The following is a 22,253-nucleotide window of genomic DNA, read 5'->3' as shown; positions in this document are numbered from 1 at the left end:
GATCACGATCGGTTCCTCGTGCTCAGACATTCTTGTAGCCAACTTTTCCCAACACTTGGCACTCCTCTCCCGTTCACAACAAGAGTTGCTCTTTACGAGATTAAGAGTCAGAGCCGCCGTGGGTAGAGGAGACATTGAAATGAAAGGGCACATTGCAGACTCGTTGATAAAAATGTGTTTGCAAGACCTGTATGTAGCTATTAACTGTTAAACCGTTTTTTAAATAGAAAATAACTCCAACATTCAATCTCCATGATAAAATATTAACTATAAAAAATATATATACGTAGCTAAAGAACCGGGTTGCATAACATGAGTATGTGCGATCTCTTCGTATCCCATGAATGATACAAAACGATTCCTGTTGTACTCACTGCAATCTTTCTCTATATCATTGCTGAACCAGCAAGCAGTACATTGCATGCCTTGTGTTAAATGTGATAGGCACATGCATTACATTGTACCACATTCACAGCATATGCCGACCCTGCAATCAATATTAATATCATTAAATAAATAATGTGAGATTTAAAAATATAATGTATTCTAATGGATAACAGCTCAACATTGGATGAATTTGCACACATGCTGCATGTCTTTAGTCAACTTTCTTACGAGCTGGAGCGTCACACTTAATGGGGGGAGGGGAATCATTTTTTATATTTTTGTAAGTGTTTAGCAAGAGGCGTCATGATATTTAGAACATTAGGTGAGAGCCTGCGCTATGAGACAAACAAATTAACCTCTGAGTTGTAATCGTTGGTGGCCCGAAGTTGAAAATTGCACTTTCGAGTTTTTCACATTTTTAAGCGTAGACTTGACTTTATAACCCGTCTAGACCATCAACATAATTGACAAACGTCGTGCAGTCAAAGTCAATACTTTTATAAAATAATGGTATGGTGAAGGTGCATTTGGCAGTGGTGTACAAACACAATCATTGATGAATGTGTTGAGATTGTGTTATATCTTTATGTTAGCCAGAATAAAAAAAGATGCTCCCTCTCCTTTGATGAAATTCCACTTACAGCTAAGTTTTAGAACGACGTGTTCTTGCCTGAAAAGTGATCAAGAGCGAACATTGGCTTTAAATTGATAAACTGCAAAGGACTTTCCAAACCCATTGTCATAATATTTGCGGTATTGTTTTAAGCGTCAGAAATTCGAGTAGAGCCTCGTGTTGTTCCCTGCCTGTTTACCCCCTCGTCTCTGATGGGCTGGCGTTTAAAATAGATGGCAAGAGCTGGCGGGTTGGGGTTGAATGGGGGAGATATTCTTACCTGTGCGCATTTGCTCACTGTAGTTAAACACAAGCCAATTCGTTTTACTCTAATCCATTGTGAGCGCGGTGTTGGGCCGGCCTGTTTTCAAAATCCTTACTGATAGTTGCACAACCCTGGAGACTCCCCCTTGTTGGTTTTGGTTACCAATCCTCTGCCTCGGGCCGTCACTTACCAGCTATCAGTAAAGGTTACCGCTGCGTCCATGGCTCAGTTTACTAGCGCCTGCTAAATTGACTTGATCTCCGACGAGAGCATGACCACGGGTTAAATCCGACTGTGTCCGAGAAGCGATCCACCACAGAGATGGAGCGATGGAATCAGGCTCGTGTGTAGGTGCATGGTGGGCCCGTTACATTGCGGGACTGTGACAGATGACAGTGGCTTTCGGAGGGCCCTTCATCCAGAAGTGGATCGAATTACTTATTTATTTATCATTTTATGCGTTTGAGACCGGGATTTGCAGAGATAGATTCTCTGGATGGATCATTAACTTCCTGTGGAGACCCCAGTATCGACGAGGGACGCCACTTGAGCACTGAATTAATTGCACCCCTGAGAGCGGATTGATATTTGCAGCGAATGTGAAGACGGGATTAGATCGGACTTTCGTTTCAGGGCTATCGAGAGATATATCCTGGGTGTTTTGATGGCGAGGACCTCGTATAAGTTGTGCCCGAGCAGGGCTCGTAGAATTATGTGTAGAAAAGTGGTGGAATTGGATGTGAAGTGTGTGAATGCCTTATTACGTAAGGCTAACAAGAGATTAATTTGCAGTGTCTAAAGAAATCTAGAGCAACACTGACAGCTTTTTTTTTATCAAACGTGCAGTTATATTTCAACAGCCTAAAACTTTATTTTTTTTAACACATGACATATTTTACAATTTAATTGAACAATATGCTGACTTTTGAATTTGAAATATGTGTTTCAAAAATACCCGGAGGCAATTTGGAGGCATGATTGTCGAGCCAAATATTCACTGCCTATGACCACATCACCAGGAACGTGTCAGATCTCGCCGGATCTCGGAAGCTTAGCGGACGTGAGCCTAGACCAGGGGTCGGGAACCTTTTTGACTGGGAGAGCCATAAAAGCCAAATATTTCTAAATATATTTCATTGAGAGCCATATAGTATTTTTAACGTATAATAAATTAAATATGTCTTACTTTTAATGCGACTTCTGGTCACGGGATCCGTGACCCGAGAAATTTTATCTTCAAAACTAATTTCTGTTTACTTTAAAATGACACAGTATTATTAAGCAATATCACAAGTATTTTAAAATCAGTTCCAAACTGATTTTTTATTATTATTATTATTATTTTTTTCAACTCAAAATTGTCTGGGAGCCATATGCCGTCACCGGAAGAGCCATATATGGCTCGCGAGCCATAGGTTCCCGACCGCTGACCTAGACAGTGCTTTGATGGGTGGCCGCCAATGGATAAAACAAGTTGCGTAAACCACAGGGCTACGTTTTTAGCAAACGGCAATGCAGGAAAATCCATTGTTGCGTTGCACGGTATTGTATATGTTGCTGCGCCTTGCATTTGCCAAGCCTCACTGACCAGCGGAGAGAAGTATGATCGTGTGAGGAGGCCATCATCCAGCAGTGGATTGACAGGACGTGGACATTCCGATGTCTCGTCAAAGGTTGTTTTTTGGCCTTTTTTTTCATTCCCTGCACGCACCATGCACGACCACTGCCAAGCCACATTAGACGTGGACAGAGGCCCACCTCAAAGTTCATTAGCAACGCCACGTGGAGGCGGGTTGCCTCGTCAGGTGAGCGCCGTGACACCCTCGCGGTTGCGCTAAATGATGGCGTGTATGTGTGTGTACGTGTGTGTACACGTGTGTGTACGTGTGTGGGGAGCGGTAGTGCAGCGGTTAGCGCGCTGCGCTATGAACCCGGAGACACGGGTTCGATTCTCGCTCACGGCCAACACCAGTGACGATTATCTGAACCGGTCCTGGGCCTCCCCTAGGTCGACTCAGCCTGAAACGAGTACCTGGTGCGGTGTGTGAACATCGCCACTGGGGAGACAAAGGCGGTCGGGCGTGGTGCTGGCCACCCACCCCCTCATGTGCCGTTCCGGCCTTCATAGGTGCTCGCTAACAGCACTTGCCCTTACAGTCTGTTAAGGCTATACGGGGGATCTTTGTTTTGTTTTCTTTGTACGTGTGTGTACGCGCCCCATATTCGCCGGCACTCACGTGCGTGATAATGTTAATTATGGACACGGAGTGTCTAGTGGGGGGGGGGGGGTGTCGCGTTCCATCCTCGGGGCCAAACGGTTTCGATGTGTAGCAGCGGTGGGGAGGGGCGGCGCGATGACGCATCGTGTCGTCTCACCAGGCTCGCCATCCTATCTCCACAAGACCCAATTTAACGTCACTTACATACAGGGGGGCTTAAAAAAATTAACCCGTAAAAACAAAGTTTTTCACTATAAATCCTTTATATGCGTGGCGGCTAGAGTCCTCTCGTCCTCTGGCTTGAGATGGCTGCCACCTATGGGTCAGATGATTGCCTGCCACCATTAAGCAATTGGTAATTAAATATAATTTTTATTTCCCTTAAAAGTGTAAAGTTATGGAAAAAAAATTTCACGAAAATAAATTGTCACGCACAACGAGTCTGTGTGCAAAATGTCAGCTCGATTGGATGACGGGAAGTGGGTTAAAAAACGACCGAAAGATTTGCACGGTCGCAAGCGCGCAAGCAAGTGAACTTAATATAAAGGATTTAAAAAATGTGAACACTTCCGAGAAATTGCAACGATACCACAGGACATGTTGTGCCTCTGGGCTCTGGAGACCACCTGGAGAAGATTCCAGGCAATGTGTTGACAATGATTGCGGACAAATTGGAGACTCTTTGACTTTTTGAAGCTATTAACATACATTTGTATTCATGTTACAGTGTATTATCCGTTATATTACAATTAAAAACGATAGTCCCATATAAGTGTACAAAAAAATTAAGCACTCTGTATTTATACACACATAATACACACGACATCCGCCCGTGTCCGCTTAACGAAATGTGTCCCTTTTTAAAACATGTTCATATTTAATCTACCAGTAAGGTCTAGTTTGCGCGCGATAAAATAGATTGACGTAGGCGGGGTAATGAATTACACGATTATATCAACGTAATAAGGAGTGCACGTGTATTTGCTATGTAATTAAATACACCGTTTATCTAGGTTGAAGGTAAACAACTTGTTTTTCTAATATGCAAGGCACAACCCAGCGCAGAGATGGAGTGATGGTGTCCGGTAAATCATGTGTAGGAGAAATATGGATGGTGGCATATTGAGATTGTGAGGGCTGGCGATTGCATGAAGAGAGGCCTCCATTCAGCAGTGTATAGAGGATAGCTTAAATGATGTTGATGAATGGCACACACATTTGTTTGCACAAATGTATCGAGAAAATCCTAAGATACCGTTTGCAATCTTAATATACCGTTCAGTATTTGCAAAATCTGCGTTACAATTCTAAGTTGCAACATGGGAATTTAATTTCTCACGCACAATATCTCGGCCTGTGGCATCTTGTCGCACTCTCTCTACGAGTTGCAAGGGTGGCGTTAAAGCCAGCACGGCACGAGAACCCCTAAGGATGCTTCTTAATTAATCCATGGTGTTATTTTAGCTTTCCCAAGTATAAACAGTGGGCCTTACCTGGTAAAATAGAAAAGAAATCGTTTAGTAGAAACACAAATTTAATTCAATCTCAATTTCGGAGCTTTCGTGAGTTTTCTGGTTAGATTTTTGTTGCTATTTCTTTTATACCTGATGAAGATTGCTTGTGTTGCAATCGAAACGTCGTAGTATGCTATTATTTAATTTATTATTTTATCTTTATACGTGACTTTACCGAAAGATCCAAAGAACAAATTTAATTCCTCCACACTCCCCCCCCCCCTCTCTCTCGTGATGGACGAGACTGCGACGTTTTTTGTTGTAATTCCCAGCCTGATTGCTTTTCATCTTCTATTCTCTGTACAAAAGTCCTGCCGCTGACAATGATGAATTGCGGATTCGTTTGCACATCCACAAGCCATTATTGGTGGGATATTTCACAAGTCGCTTCTCGCAAGCAATGGTTAATTGTGTTGCTCGTATTTTGGTGTTTTGTCTCCGGCCTGAATAGATGTTATTGTTTGTGCGACGGGCGTGCTTCGGAGATATATCAAAGTCATTCATAATCCTGCACAGCATGTTCTTCAGAACAACCCCCATTGATTTAGGTAAATGAGCATTAACTGCCCATGTCTCACTCACATATGCAGGCTCAATGCTGCACTAATCAATATTTTTAGCAGATGGCATTGGAAGTAGCAGACATCAATTGTTGTACTGTACGATACTCTAGCTTTTTACTCGGTTAAAAAAAAGGTAGTGCATCATAATAATCATAGTAAACTGCTTCACGTAGGAGTTTTGTAAACGCGGGTTAGTCATGATACCACTTCCTCGACAGGGAAGCGACCCAACAATTGGTGATCAATCCGCGTTCGGTCGAGAACCCCGTTCCGCAATGATGTCGCCTCTTGATCCGCCGGAGAATGGCGACGACCTAAACTAAACTAAAATTTAACTTGTTTTTTGTTTAAATTTTATATCCCTTTTTGCTGGGACCTCTGGCGGTGTGCACCTGAAAGTATTCACAGATCCCAACTCAATCCCATTCCTCTTGACAACGCCTGGGCCCCCGTTCTGCACAAACAGCGGAAACTCAGCCAAAAAACAGACACAAACATATAAGAGCTGTACAAGCAGTGGCTGGGAATTCGATCAATATGATTTGATTTAAGCAACAACAATGTAATCAACGATATGCTAAAAAAGAAAACCCGTCCCGTTTAATTGCAAACGCTGTGACCTCGGTGTAATCCTGGAATTGCGTCCATGTTCAGATGCCTTATTGTCTCGTTCTAATGCAACACAGTAGCGTGGTTGGCACATTGGATATAGCGTTCTGCACTCTGTACCTCGGCGAACTGAGTTCGATTCCTGGCCATGGCTAACATCAGTGGCGAGTGACATCCGCACCAGTTCTCAGCCCCGTATTCACCAACCTGTACTGATTCGAACGGGGAATAGCGTTCTGTAGGCCTTCATCCAGCAGTCGATTGTCTACGGGCTGATCATTTTGAATTAAACCATCGTAATGGCAGTGTTCCTTGTGTTTCACAAATCCAATGCCTCGTGATGGTTAATGCAAAAATAGGCCTGTGCCTTCAAAGCCGTCTCGCTGTAAGCTCAGTGGATGTCCAGGCAGGGCGCAATTTACAACCGCGACTGGTATTGTGTATGGTTAAAATTCACAGGACGCTATGTCACCACTCTCCAGGCACATTATACATATACACAAAGGTCTGCCTCTCTTGAAAGCCCTTATATATTGAGTTGGGTGTTGTAGTAATAGGTTTTTACCCTTTCAACTGGTACAAAAAATTGACCCCTTTATACAAGGCATCATGTTTGCAATAACCACAACACAAGCAGTCAAAATGCAAACAAAAAGAAGCAGCTCTGATGATGATGATGATATGCACTGTCCTTGAAGTTGATTGGTCCACACCCGAGACAGCTTTTCAATAGAGCCTAGTCTCCATTGGTGTTGGACCAGATGACGCCAAAAGGCGTACAATTCAAAGACAGCGCACTATCAGAGAATTGAGAACTCGGGGTATGCATTTCCACTATGAGACCTCCTTTACCAGTGGCAAAATATAGTAATAGTTTTTTTTTGTACCAGTTTAAAGGGTAAAAACCTATTACTATATTTTGCCACTGGTAAAGGAGATGTCTCATAGTGAGTTGGGTGTTGTTAGGGAGGACCTGGGAAGTCCGGAATAGCACCCTGGCACGTGACGTCACTGTCGAGCAGAAGGTGCACATTGAACACTGAGTCAACCTAGGGGAGGTCGAGGACTAGTCCAGACATCACTCGCCATTCATTGTTGGACGTTTGCTGGGACTCAAACTCGAGTAGTGCAGTTGAAATAACGAGCGACTCCACAATACAAATGCATAGGGGAGGTTGAGCACTCAGCAAAGTAGGGGGGTGCTTAGCTCTCTCCAATGTCCCCGACGCTAGGAGGCTGGTCACCTGACCAGCTGGCCACCTCTATTACGCATTCTAAATGACACCACCCTGAAACAAAGTCGCGGAAGGAAACAGACAGTCGAGGTTGCGTCTCCCTGTCCAACCCAACCGACACTTGGCCGCTTTTGAAGGTGGGCGATTGTTTTATAGGTACCCAGCCAGACAGAACAGGTGCACACCCCAACCCACACAATGCACGTGCATGCATAATTTAACCACGTTGCAGGGCACGTGTCATTTTTCATCGCAGTAAATCTCCCTGAGCCCTAGGGGAGATGGAGGGAGGGGGGAATTCTCGAGTTGAATAAGATAACGCGTTGTTTGTTTACCAGAAGTTAATACATTCGCGGGTAATTGAATGCAGCCGTGCCTTTCTTAACTTTGCACCCTAACGATTACACATCAGTCCCGTCAATGAGAATTAAGAGAGGTGCTTGAGCTGTAAGGAGTGGACGGAGGATAAAAAGAGACTCCGCTGACCCAGAGGTATTGTCAATGTGCTCCTCGTCCACGTGCACAGCCGGGTGCAGCTTGTTCGACGTTACCTGGTGACAGAGACGAGCGCTCTGTGTCACTGCGTGGCGACGTCGTGCCTCTCGTGGGGAGCGGTAGAGCGGCGGTTAGCACCGCTGCTCAACGAACACGGTTTTTCTTCTTCTTCTCTCGAGTTCGATTCCCGCTCACGGCCAATACCCAGTGACGATTGTCTGAACCGGTCCTGGGCCTCCCCCTAAGTCGAATCAGCTTCAAATGAGTACCTGGTGCCATGTGTAAACATCGCCACTGGGGAGACAAAGGCGGTCCGGGCGTGGTGCTCGCCACACACCCCCTCGCGTGCTGTGCCGGCCTTCATAGGTGCTCGCTAACAGCACTTGCCCCTATAGTCTGTTAAGGACTACATGGGAGATCTTTGTCTTGTACTCCCCTACAATTGTGGCCGCAAATACAAATTAAATGTCTGCCCAGTGTCCCTATCGCTAATTGTCTCTTACTACAACCAGTGGTTTGCATGAACATGTACGACTTTCTTTGTTGATCCACTGCTGGATGAGGGCCTTTTCATGCCATGTGGTTCGTGGCTTGACAATTCTTCACGCTGGTCAGTGCAGGTTGGTAAAGGCAGCATAGTATTCTACAGAAATGCATTTCGCTGCAAGAGAAAGACAGCCCTCTACTGCCCACCACGTAAACCCAGCTCTGACATCGTGTCCGTGCGTGATCCAGTAAGCACCCATACAAGTGCTGCTATCTAGGGGTCAGCTATAATTAGCTTTTGAAATCTGACGAGATCAGGCATATTCTCGCTTATTTGGCTTCTACTGACAATGTCCAACAATTGAACTGCTGTCACGAGGATGGTACGGGTGTGATAGTGTAATGCTAACATATCGCCACCATGGGCGCCAGGGTGGCCAGGTGTTAATTACCTCGCCTGGTATACAGGAGGTCGTGGGTTCGATCCTGACCCTGACGCCTGTATATTTGGAGTTTGCATGTTCTCCCCGTGGTCGCGTGGATTTTTCCCCGGTACTCTGGTTTCCCCTCCACATTTAGAAACATGCGTTTCGAGTATTGGCTGCTAGACATTTCCACGTGATAAGCAACTTCGTTGAGCTATCAATTGTGGCCAGGACTTTCTGAAAAAAGGCTTTAAAGCTCCGTGGGCCTTAGCTGGTAAAATAGAAAATACAATTATTTAGTTTTCGTAATGGGTTTGCACACTCCCGCACACGCCTGTCCGGTGATCCGAGCAAACTTCCTTGGCAAGTGTCCATGCGGTACCCGAGTGGTAATTGGTGGAGTGTCGGCGACGAGGGAACGTAATTTAAGTTTATATTGATGTTGGCACGTTGAAAGAAGGGAATTCCTTTGACAGCAATTAACTCGAACGGCCTGGTGTTTCTTGCACACGTGGCAAGTCCGTTCATTTTTGTTTTGCCAAAGAATGTTTCAGTCTCAGAGGCAATCACGAGGCCGCTAATGGCCTCGAAGCAATAAGGAGGGGTAGTTAAACTTTTATTGATACCGATTGCCCCCAAGAGTGAGTTAGTACAGACGTTAATGGTATTTTTTTCTTTCAGATTAGAGCGCACGTGGTTAAGTTAGTGCGCTACCTTAAAACTTCTGGCAGGCGGAGCAACGAAACCGAGGCGATGTTGGCCCAACACTGCCATCTGGAGACCAGATAGATGGAATACGCATTTAATGATGCGCAGCAATGCGGTGCCATTGTCAGGATTAAAATAGGGAACATGGGGTAGATCGAGGTTTGTGTGTCCGGTTAGTCCAAATTGCAGGGAACTATTTTCGACAAAAGATATTCCTCAATCTCCAGATTGTTTGACGCTCCGGCAAGTAAAACGCACCCCAAAATTGTGCCTGGTTTCAGTAAAGTTATACAAATCTGGTCACACACAAACCCACCGGATTATAGGATACGCTTCCGACTTTAGCTTCAATGTGCGTGGGAAAAAAATTCCATCTTATAATCCAAATGATAAAATATTGTCCATAATACAGGTTTGTTGGGGTCGATCGCGTAAATATATAAATGTGTCGTTAAACCCGCCACCACCCGACACAGCCAACTAGTAAGGGTTGTCACGTAAACATAACATGCCAATTCGTTACTAGTACAGCACACCGGTGTGTTGGAGAGCCAAGCCACAACATTTACAATCTGAGTACGACATTTCGTCAGTAATTACAACCAGCTTCATCAGGCGACAGACAGATTTGTGGAGAAGTCCACCTGTTTCGTTCCTTAAATAGACAAAATAAAATATTGTGTCTTGCCACATGAACATCAAGTAACAGCTCGCACTTGCATTACCCGTTCTCTTTAAGTTGGGCGTGACCTACACTTGTGAATGGTTTGTGAAGGAGACCACACACATTCTGTCAAGTGAAATGTTTTATTTCGTCCTCAGGAATGTAGCCTCATGCTGTACGTGCTCACGAACTCGACTTTTCTATTACTGGAAACCACTACTATGCTGATGCAGGCGCGTCATGTGTGGTGGTGATGATGATGATGATGTTGTTGTCGGCTGCCGCTTTATTGAATGCTACATCAAGAGGAGATTCCGTCTCATGTCATGGAACAGAACGTCACACTTTATTTGCACGCTGCTGATTAAAATCAGGCCCTATGGGGTTTATTGTTTTTTTATTTGATGTCACGAAAGCCATTGAGAATGCCGTTCAGATGTCTGACTTAAAAGTGTTTTTGTTATTAAAATCAGTTCAGCCGGGCGTGATAATCCAGCATTTGGGAGGCACGGGCCATTGGATCGGAGTGTTTTGTAAAACTGGCAAACTTGCTGGCCTCCAATGCGCCCAGAGGGTGGCAGTACAGCAAATGTGCAGACTCAACGAAAATGTAATTTTTGTTTTGTTGACCACGTAAGGCCCACTGAGCTATGTAGCTCTTTTTCAGAAGCGACCTGGCCACAAATGATCGCTCAATAAGTGGCTTTTCATGTGGACATTTATAACAGCCAAATACTCTAAACGCACGCTTATAAATGTGGAGGGAAAAACCGGAGGACCCGGAAAAAAATACACGCGAACACGGGGAGAACATGCAAACTCCAAATATAAAGCAGGCGTCAGGGTCGGGATGGAACCGACAATCTTCTGTATAACAGGCGAGCTAGTTAACATCTCACTACCGTGGCGTCCGACTTTTGAGTGTTGCTTGTTATGTGTGGTGGGTTTTCTCCATGCCCTCCTATTTCCTCCAGTATGGAAAACTCTCATTAAGACGTTCAAATCAGAAGCCTCCTGAAATCAGCTGGAAAACTCCGGATTACCTAGATGGATTGATGTCTGCAGTATATTACTACTACTACGTATGTTAGTAACTGTACAACCAATATAATACAGTTACAGTAAAATAGTGTTTTTTTTAACTTCCAGATTGTCTTCATGATAGATAATTATTCAATGCAAATATATCCTTGCTATAAAACTGCGCATACTATCAGTCAACACGTTATCATCAGCCATGATGGATGAAGGCCTCTTCATGGGACCTCCATCCGATACAAAGACAAAGATCCCCCGTAAAGCCGTAACAGACTGTAGGGGCAAGTGCTGTTGGCGAGCACCTATGAAAGCCGGCACGGCACACGAGGGGGTGGGTGGCCAACACCACGCCCGACCGCCTTTGTCTCCCTAGTGGCGATGTTTACACATCGCACCAGGTACTCATTTGAGGCTGAGTCGACCTAGGGGAGGCCCAGGCCCGGTGCAGATTATTGTCACTGGTGTTGGCCGTGAGCGGGAATTGAACCCGGGTCGCCAGGTTCGTAGCGCAGTGCGCTAAGCGCTACACCACCGCTCCCCCCACACACACACACCTGTGATGCAACGATCCATCTCGCTCCTCTACATCGGGTGATCTCGTCACTCCATCTCCATTGTGGTTATACCTCTCGAGTGCGTCACGTGTCCTTCGTCTGCCACTCTATTATCAGCATCGCTGTCAACACACACGGTTTACCCCGTATTCTTGTGCAGGGAAATTGCGTTTTCAGGTCCACACGGCGTACAGACGTTTCAATACGGGCTTTGTAGAATGAACGTTGAGATTTATAAGGGACACGGGGTGAGCAACAAGGTCTGAATTGGTCTGTAATCAGGTAAGGGCACTGATGATGAGGGGTTGACAGGTGTGCATCGGTCGTCTTATCTTCCCACGAGATCCACTCCCCCAAGCTCACTCGCGAGACGGTCAAAGCGATGACTCTAATTTACATTTGTCCCCTGATCTGTGTGGTACTCCTCTGTGCGTCTCGGTGTAATTTCCAGCACGCATCATCACTCCACGGCTCTTTGTCAGACTTTGTTGTATCTTTTGTTCCATTCCCTCCGCCAATGTTCATGTTTCAATCGATACGACATCGCGGCTTGTACGATGCAGAGATGGAAAAAAACGTCTTCTTCAAGCATAACGATGGGTCGCTTTGCATGATCAAATCCAAATATTACAAAAGCGCTCCAAACGACTCTCTCGTTTCTCTCTGAGTCATCGACACAATCATTGTTCCGCCATCAGTAATTGTCGGTATTCGGCTGTTTTCTATTTGTGGCGTCCCTCCAACAATTATTTTATTTTCTTTATCAATCTTGTTGTGCGTGATGTTTGTTTTGCTCATTGCATGTATCGTGAGCTCAACTTTGGAAGCCTGCCCTGCTGATGTCTGTGCTTCGGTCATTTCCTGTACTCCAATTTCGTGAGTGATCATTACGTTTGTTTGAGATGGTACATGCTTATCTTAATTTAATGTTTATACATTTTATGTCTCCGTACATTGTTTAAAAAAATATATACTAAAACGCTGCTGTGGATAATAGCAATGTTCGGTAGACATGCAATGATTACCCCGCGGGGATTACATTGCAACAATTCAGCCACGATTCCATTTGAAGAATCAACAATTTGCCGTCTTATTTATGCCCACTTGTTTATTTCATGATCCTAAATGCGTCATTATCTATCACAGATTAAGTCCCGACGCCTCTGGGGTGAGCATAAGAATCGAGAAAACATCTTTAGTCTGTTAGGTTTTTTCGGTAAAGTCACGTAAGTAAAAAATAAATAATAAAATAAATAATAAAAATAATAGAAGAAATAATAGAAATTAAATAAAAATCACGACGTTTCGGAGGCAACACAAGTCTCCGTCTTCAGGTGGAACCGTCACAGCACAATTGCTGTATCAAGTACTTGATCAAGAGTATGAATCCTTGCAGTCACGAAAGCTTCAAATCTAGAATATTTCGTCGAGATAAAACCTTGCAACGAATCCAATTCCAGCTGAGTCACGTGTCACCCAGGGCACCGACTCGCTCACCATCTCCACGTCAGCTTCAAGCGTCCCATAAATCAGCTGACGTGGGTTGCCAGCCACTCTCTCCCCGCTGCCGGAGAATGCACGATGATCATCGTGCAGCATCGAGGCCTATTACGTACAGCCCAGGGGTCGGCAAACACGTGGCTTCGGCGCCGCACGTGACGTTGTGTGTGTGTGTCTGTGTTCTGGGCCTCCCCTAGGTCGACTCAGCCTGAAATGAGTACCTCGTGCGGTGTGTAAACATCGCCACTGGGGAGACAAATGCGGCCCGACGAGGCGCTGGCTACCCACCCCCACGTGTGCCGTGCCAGCCTTCATAGGTGCTTGCTAACAGCACTTGCCACAACAGTCTGTGAAGGCTATACGGGGGGATATTTTTTCGTGGGTGTCTGTGTGTGTGTGGGGAGCGGTAGTGTAGCGGTTAGCGCGCTGCGCTATGAACCCGGCTCACGGCCAACACCCAGTGACGATTATCTGAACCGGTCCTGGGCCTCCCCTAGGTCGACTCAGCCTCAAATGAGTACCTGGTGCGGTGCGTAAACTTCGCCAGTGGTAAGACAAAAGCTGCTGGGATGGTGCTGGCCACCCACTCCCTCGTGTACCGTTCCGGCCTTTATAGGTGCTCGCTAACAGCACTTGCCCCTACAGTCTGTTAAGGCTATACGGGGGGGTCTTTGTATTTCCGTGCCTTGTGGCACTTGAAATACTAAGTTTTGTACCGAATTTGGAAAAAATGCCCCTTCTTGTTATATTGGTTGCCAACTCCTGGCATATACTCTGAACTCATTATCCTTATATTTCCTGATCATTAGGCAGCATTTTCCTATCCTTTGTTATTTTTGTTTCCCATTATATCTTCCCTTTATCATTCCTCGTTATTCATCCATACATGACATCATAAACTCGACTCACCTTTCCCGTGGTGTGCCATGGGTAAAGAAAAAAAAAGTTTATCGTACAATGTAAACAACAACAGCAACAACAAACAACAAACAATGGCACTGGAAACGAATGAGAAAGAAAACTAAAATATGAAGAGAAGTTCCCAGAGCGAGATCCGTGGCCGTAGTCTACAACTCACAGGTACGCGAAGCTGTGCGAATTAATGTAGCGAGGAGTCAGATGATAATTAACGGGGAACAGAGCGCAGTTGTGGTGTAATTAAAAAGCAATTACAGAGGTGGTCGAGTGGCAAAAAAATGTCAGGGAGCCGAGCTGACACAGATGGGATCTTGCGAAATGACTGTGCTCCTCTTGTTCCTCGTGGGAGGGATCTCAGAGGTCGCCCTGCGATGTCCACTCCCAGCAGCTCGACGCTTTGACCTCTGTGCCACTCGGCCACGTCTCTTGGGTTGCCCTCTAAACACGAGGGGGTCGTACCTCTCCCCGCGAGAGAGAGAGATTCGGACGAGTTCCTCCGTCTCGTCGCATGAGTTGGACGGGACTGATGTTCATTTTTTGTGACGTTTAGTTTCCTTGTCCTTCGCCGCACTTCCGATTTGCACGGCCGGCTACGTGCGGTGCGGCAAGAGTTGGTGCACACATCACGTCTGTCTGTACATACGACGCTCGGGATAACATTGAGAAAGGCACAACAACCCGTAAAACTACCGTATGTATATACACACACACATAAAAAGAAAGAATTGATGTTAATAAATTGTTAATGCCCAGTGCTCGAACAATGATCCGACTCGTGCCAACGCCGCCGCCGCCGCCGCCGCTGCCGCTGCTGCTGCTGCGGGGAAAGTGGCGAGGATGCCACGGGGTCAGGCAAGCCACATGCGACGGTGTCGGTGGCGAGACCCCGGGCGTGCAGGTCGCCGCTTGGCCGCCCGCCGTAATGAGATGTTCAGGGGAAACTGAACACCCCGACGGCACTGAATGTGACGACATTGGAAAAGAAGAAGAGGAAGAGAGAGGGAGAGAGAGAGGAATAAGGGGAAACAAAACATCCTCACCCCCCCCCCCCCCCCAACTGACCTGCAGGACATTGATGAATTAGTGAAGGGGAACGAGCGACGCGCTGTGGGGTAGTAACCGAGCTGTGGCGAGACACAAACGACACCGCTGTTTCAGGGCCGCCAGCCACTGACAGCGAGGCACGCGTCTGACACGACGCCCCATTCGGCTGTGACGATGACGGCACTTTTCCATTCCGCAAAACCGAAAATACTCGCGCGGAGTTTGCGAAGCCGCGCGAAGAGACACGCGTGGGGGTGGAGGGGGGTGGAGGGAGCGCGCTCGTGCATCAGGAGGCGAAAGGATGAATGCCTTTACGCAGCGGTCTTCATTGCAAGGCCCCTCGTGGCCTTTCGTGTGGCCCCTGACAATACACCCATGGTGAACCCCACCCCCATCATCATCAGCATCGTGCTGCTGTCAAACCCGAGTCCTTTGAAATGTGTGACGGCCCTCGCACACGCTGACAATTGGTGAAAAACACACTGCGTTAACGAGTGACTCGGTGGACAGATTGATATGTCGATCGCGTTACGTGAAAAATGAAGTGAAATGAAGTAGAGCATTTACCAGCATCATCATCTGTCCCTTCCGTCGGCTCATTGGCAACGATGGGACCACGAATACATTTATTTCGTTCTCTTTATTTAGTCAGCATTATTGCCTTGTTCAATTCTAATCCTCATTATATACAAGTGGATTATAGGATGAATTAAACCTTAAAGGGGGATATGATTAAACATATCAGTCAATGCATAAGCGGTAAACCCTGGAGCCCTGCCTAATGGTGAGTGCTCGACATTGGCACGGCATCAGAGGCATGGAAGCCTCTATTGATGTTTGGCAAAATAAATCGCAGATAAGGTGCAGTGCGCATCCTTGTGGGTCCTTCGCTGTGGCTACGTTCACTTTATAAGAGCTCAATGTATCAGACCAACAACATTGTACAAGTTATACAAAACCCTCGCCTGTCACAAAGAGACCTGCGACCGAATCACCTGAATGCGCCAAAACTTCATAATTAAAGTTTTTGGGTTCGTGTTGTTAACCCACCCCCACCCGGCACAGCCAATTAGTGAGGTTTGTCACGTCAACAAAACCGTGCCACTTAGTTACTACTTCAGCACACCGGTGCGTTGGAGAGTAAACCCACGACGTGTACAACTGGAGTACCGTCACGTTTCACCGGTGACTACAACAACCGGATTCATCAGGCGATGTGCCAGAACCGTGAAGAAGTGTTCTCATATCTCGCAGGCTGCACGGGCGTGTCCACATGCCGTCGATGTGAGTTTGCAGGGTGGCCGAGAGATGGCGATGCTGAGTGATAGGGCTTTCTCCGGATCCTCCAAATTTCCTCCCACGTGAAGCTAAAACTACTCACCATTGGTACCTCGCCTTTTGGCGTCATCTGGTCCAACACCATGTGAGACTAGGCTCTAAGGAAAGCTGTCTCGGGTGTGGACCAATCAACTTCAAGGACAGTGCATACATTATCAGAGTTATGTTTTTTGTTTGCATTATGACTGCAGGTATTGCGGTCTATGCAAACATGACTCCTCGTAAAAAAGGTGTCAGTTTTGTTGCCAGATAAAAGGGTAAAAAACCAATTATCACTAAAACTACTCATCAATGAAAGTGACCAAGACATGCCAGCGCAGGACCCTGATCCTGCTGCAAACGAGTCTTGAGATTCGGTGAGAATCTTCTGGGTAAATAGTTTGTTTTATCGCTGCTGGTATACTGTCATGGATAAATGAATCCGTAAGTCAATCGCTCACTTGACGTGTATTATACTCGCTGAAAAGCAAGCTACCATCATGTCGCTTGATAAATAAAACATCTTTTTGGATGACACTTTAGCAATACATGAACATGCACTCTGCTTTCCCGTGCCTCGTAAAACACTGCTAATGCTATGCAGCCATTCGCTTGTTCAAAATTAAGTTTCTGCAGCATTACCCCCTACCCTCTGTTTCCATTGAATTGTTGGCAAAAGGCCAGCAACGTAAAAGTGCCGTGGCTCTCATCCGCAATGATTACTCCTGGCATCCCGGCAAAGGGGGGGGGGGGGCGCACTTATCCATTCAGCTTTGCTGCAGCAGTGAAAATGGGGGGAATTTATTTTATTTTTAAACTCAGTTTTGGCTCCATCCCAGAAGTCTGCCTCTCGCACGCGCAGCGCTGGCACAGGATTCAGAGAGTATCTCCTCGTGCCGTCAGCATTGACGCGCAGCGACTGAATCTCATTGCGGGTAGCAAGGGGCGCCGTCGAATAATTCACGAGTGGTATCTAAAGCGCGTAGCAAAGCATCGATTCATCGATGAAAAATCTATTGTACGCCTCGAGTCTTGCGCGCGGGAATTTGTGTGTTGTTTTATGCGATGTATGCAAATTTGTAGATATTTAAGCTACTGGAGCGCGAACGAAACTGCGCAAACGAGACCACGCAAAGTCGAGAGAGCGTACAAACGAGACGCAAAAACATGATGACACGAAAAAAAGAGGGAAATCGATTCGTTCATCGAATCGTGACCATGAATGGTGAAAATGTATTGACTGTGCTGCGGGGTGAGTGGTGACACAGCTGGTGTTACGTGTGTCCATTAGCCAGGTGAGATTCTAGTGTGGCAACATGGGACAATGAGCCCCTTTTGCGAAGGGAGATGCGAGGAAACACCGAGGGAACGACATGGGTGAGGAAGCGCAAAACAAAGCAATTCTTCGAGCTATTAAATTGACCTGAAGTAAAAATCTACGTTCATGGAATAGGATAGGTGAGGGTTTGAAGCGACGGGGGGTAAAACACTGAAAATATTAAAGAACGGAAGACGATTATATTAAAAAAAGAAAGTTTGAGAATGTCATAGAAAATATATGGCTGTATTCCATGCTTCTTTCGCACAACTCTTGTGCACAGAAACCTGGTGTTTTTATCATCACCTTCAAAATATTCACATATTTTCGTTCGTGTGCTCACAACTATTATTTGATTATTCACTTGCTCTGCATTCATTTATTTTTGGTGTCAAATCACCTTCATAGAAACCTATTTTTTCAATAATCACCTTGCTAATATTACAAACATAATGTTTGTGTGCGGACAAATTATTGTTCTGTTCCATGCTTCTTCCACTAAACTCATGTACATAGAAAGTGTGTGTAAGTCCATGTGTGTGTCTGTCTTTTTCGCCCGTGCAACACCGGGTACTTACCGCGAGTATGCAATAAAACAATGTAAAACTTTTGCTGAAACTATTGGACAGTAGTGGAAGAAATACCGTGTTCGTGCATAACAAGTGAGTGATTTTCTTGCACAAATGAGCACTGAAGCGTTGCTCATCTCCCGTTAACAGGCCTGATACAGTGGTGTGAATTCCACATTCCCCCACAAAGCGGTACTCACTTTATCGACCCGGGGAGAATGATGGGCCGTGTGAACCTCTCCCCCCAGCAGCACTCCCCAACCAGGATTTAAAATCGGAACCTGAACGATTGCGAGCCACTCGCTCTAACTCTGAGCCACCCAAGTTGGGCATCAATAAATAATTGGAAACGGAATTTTTTTTATTTTGAAGTCGTCCGATAATAGCTTCGCGTGCATCGTCGATCGTTCTGCAGCGGCAGCGGCAGTGTTCGTGACACACAGTGGAGATCTTAATTTTGGAGCTTCCTGGCTGCAGGAAGAACCAAAGAATAACACAGTGGAGAGTTGCGTTCGTGCCGGCAATTGTTGTACAAGTGCGACTGCCCCGAACGGGCGAACGGTTGAAGCAAAAAGAGTTTTCGCGTGCACCTTTTTCTTTTTTTTTGTTACGGTTGTGATGATTATCAGTATAATTATTATTCTTATCTTAGGCGAGGAGAGAGATGTTCGCTATCGGAGAGAGCGAGTTAGTAGCGATAAATGGCGTGGAGGAGATTGGCTGCCCGTCGGCCTGCGGGACTGCGATGGTGCTCGTTGAAGATCGTATGCCCTGGCAAGTGTGAGATGTCCGTAAAAAGCTGGCATGGCATTCTCAAGGCTGGCAGCCCGTCACTTGCATCGCTCACCAAGCGAGGTCGCATGTGCGTCAGGGCAATGGGAAATTACTATCAGCTGGGTTCCTGGCCTCCCCCTCCCGCCAACACATTTCCCATACGATAGCAACTGGGTTCCATGAAAAGAAAAGCAAAGAGTCAAAGTAAGTCCCGGCTTAAATGAGCATCACATGGATGGGATGTTCTATCTCCCGCTTACAGCCCTGAGCCAATGGTGGACATTCTGCGTTGCTATGGCGGGGGAGAGGCTTTTCATGGGACAACCGCCGTTGTTGACTTCTCCACAAAGTGTTTCCAATTTTATCGAGCCTGGAGGGAGAGCGATGATGGGCTGATTCAACCCCAAATCAGGACTTGAACTTGCAAGCTGAATGCGAGCGGCTCGCTCTGCCCGCTGAGTTGCCTCTCCCCTGCCCACCCTATCTCCCCCAGCTCACTGCATCGCGAGCAACTTCGTTCCGTGAAAAAAAAAACAGTGAACTCGTGAATTATTGAGCAGTAACCAAATATGACCCAGCACCATTTGCCTGGCTACCTGCCCACGCTAATGAGCACTTTAGAATAACAATAAAGCGTACAGGCCACGTGCGTATCCCTCCCCCTTTATGAAAGTGACTGTATGGTGTGATTATTTTTTAATTAACGTGTGCTTTGTATGTCTTCATGTTTTGTAATCCAGACCCTTATATTGCAAGCGGACGCTACTGAATGGCATTACGAGTTGTCACCCATGTGGAAATACTTGCTACCATTTGTTAGCGTCTCGCTACCTGATGGTTGTGAAGCTCTCAGAACACCTGGCAAATAAGGCTCCATATTATATCTTGTCTCCATGCCACGTGCTAGTTTGTTTTATGCCGACATTTTTTTATATTAACTCTCAACCACCCAACGACATTTGTTAAATTTACGAAAATATAATAATTTATTCGTGATTGTAATGGACATGCAAGCCTACATTTTGAGATAGGATTTCCCATCATTAACAAATTAATCCTTTGGTCGTATTCAAGTGAATCGCGGTGCTGCGCGATGGGAGAAGTCAGTGATGCTGTTCGACCTATCGAGAGCCCTCACTTAAACAGTTCTGGTGAGATGACGGCAATTTTGCAGACAATGAAACATATAATGGTATGGCAGAAGATATGTCGGCAACAGAGAACGTGAGATCACAGGGATGTAAGATGGCGATGGAGCGATAGAAAGCAGTAGGAAAGTAGATATTTGGTCCAGGAAGATTTCACCCCGATAATCCAGAGCCCTAATGCTGCTTGGGGTCTGAAGGCATTGCTTATTCTGTGTGTTCCTCATGCCGCCGTTGTAGAAAGTCACGTTTGCTCCTCCGTCTTACCTTAAAGGCACACCTTAAAGTGTTGTTACGCGGTAGTGTGTGTGTGTGTTGCGTATGCACACGCGTCTTTTTAAAATCTCCAATTTAACAAAAGTAAATGAAGAAAAACCTCATCCGTAATTTTCAGTTTACAGCTCATCGCGTGCACTTGTGAGTCGGGAATGTAGTTGCAATGTATCGACGCACGAAATATTGCGCATCTAATATTGCGACTGCGGCGTTGAGTAACATCAGGCTGCGGAAGCTGTCACTGCAGCACCTTGGAGAGAGACTTGTTTTGGAGACTCACACACAAGAGCGGTTTGGCGGCTCGGGGTCGAATTTCTGCTCGGAGCGCGCGGGCTAAATGGTGAGCGAGGCAGCGGCGGTGTTTTAAAAGCCATTTGGTGGCGGGAGGGAGGGTAGGAGGAGCATTGCGTATTGACGGAACAGCATCGACGCGTCTGTTAAAATGGCAATGCTTTTATGTCTCCGGGTGGTGCCCGGGCACGCTTGTGACGGCCGGCGGCGCTCGGCAAGCGGTTACCGCCACACATCCAGACGCTTCGGCCGTCGCTTGGTCGGGGGCTGCACGCAACGCAACCGCCTCGCCTCGCCTCGCTCCCTCGCACGGACCCCGCGAATTTGCGAGTCGCTCGACAGATGCGGCGGCGGTGGCGGTGGCGTCGGCATTACTTGCAATGTCCGTGTCGAGCGGCGGTCGAGGCTTAGAGAGGGAAAGGACAGGGACGGCGGGGAAGACATGAAGGGAGGGAGGAGGAAGAGGGGGAGTAGTGAGAGTGATGCAGGGAGAGTCGTGAGCGAGGAGTGGGGAGGACGGCGAGTGGAGTAGAGAGAGAGAGAGGGGGTGGGGGAGCTTACGTCGCTGGCTCGTGGAGGGGTGGGGGGTCTCGTGGTGCTGGTGGGGGTGCGTGCGTGGGTGGGTGGGCAGCGTTACCTGGCTCCCAGCCCCTCCTGCAGGAGGAGCCACCAGAGAGCGTCGTGTTGAGGACGCAGCTGCCAAGGCTTTTCGCAGCGTCCGCCGGCCGGGTCAATTCGTGAGAAACTTAGACCAAAAAATTGACGTCGCCTGCTCCTTGCTGCTGAAATAAGGTGAGAGGCTCTTCTTTATTTATGTATTTATTCACGACGTGTTGTTTTGTTGTTTGGCCTGAGTGGGGAACTGAACTTAAATTTGTCGCTAGAATTGATAAAAGTGTGTTGGAAAGCGAGCGATGTTTTCTTTGGTGATTACGCTATCAAAGCCCCTTGAGAGTTTATGCAATACGCTATATACGCTATAATCGTTATCCTTAGATATTAATGTAAAGGTACAACCAAGGTATTGTATCAGGAGTGCATGTCAACAGCGCTCATTATAGTATTCTTCACTCACGCTAGATGCAATGCAACGCGTTTTGTGAAAATCTTCTACGTCAACCGCTATTGGGTTGGAACAAACGTGATATATTGGTCCTCCGTGATCATTCACAAAGACTTGAACACGACACGGAATGTATTTAAGAAACTCGTGGCTTTGCTTCCAACCTCCCAGCACGAATGTACAACGATCTGATAAACAAACATCCCATCAATATCCATGACTCCCACTGACTACATCATCAAATTACAGTGCTTGTCTATCAC

General features: G+C 46.4%; 1 protein-coding gene across 2 annotated transcripts in view; it reads left to right on the top strand.

The window, feature by feature from the left end:
- Positions 1–22,253, top strand: part of LOC133345507 (Kv channel-interacting protein 2-like) — a 152,204-nt gene that overhangs the window by 3,269 nt on the left and 126,682 nt on the right. The window contains exon 1 of one of the 2 annotated variants that reach the window (XM_061556296.1): positions 21,628–21,719. The exons of the other annotated variant lie outside the window; for it this stretch is intronic. The gene's annotated coding sequence lies outside the window, so the exon portion shown is untranslated. Of the gene's footprint in view, positions 1–21,627; positions 21,720–22,253 lie in introns of those variants that run through there. 2 annotated transcript variants of the gene reach the window in all.

This window comes from Lethenteron reissneri, chromosome 22, assembly GCF_015708825.2.
Source record: "Lethenteron reissneri isolate LAM-NWPU_2019-01 chromosome 22, ASM1570882v1, whole genome shotgun sequence".
Classification (NCBI taxonomy): domain Eukaryota; kingdom Metazoa; phylum Chordata; class Hyperoartia; order Petromyzontiformes; family Petromyzontidae; genus Lethenteron; species Lethenteron reissneri.
This window is presented reverse-complemented; position numbering and strand designations above follow the sequence as displayed.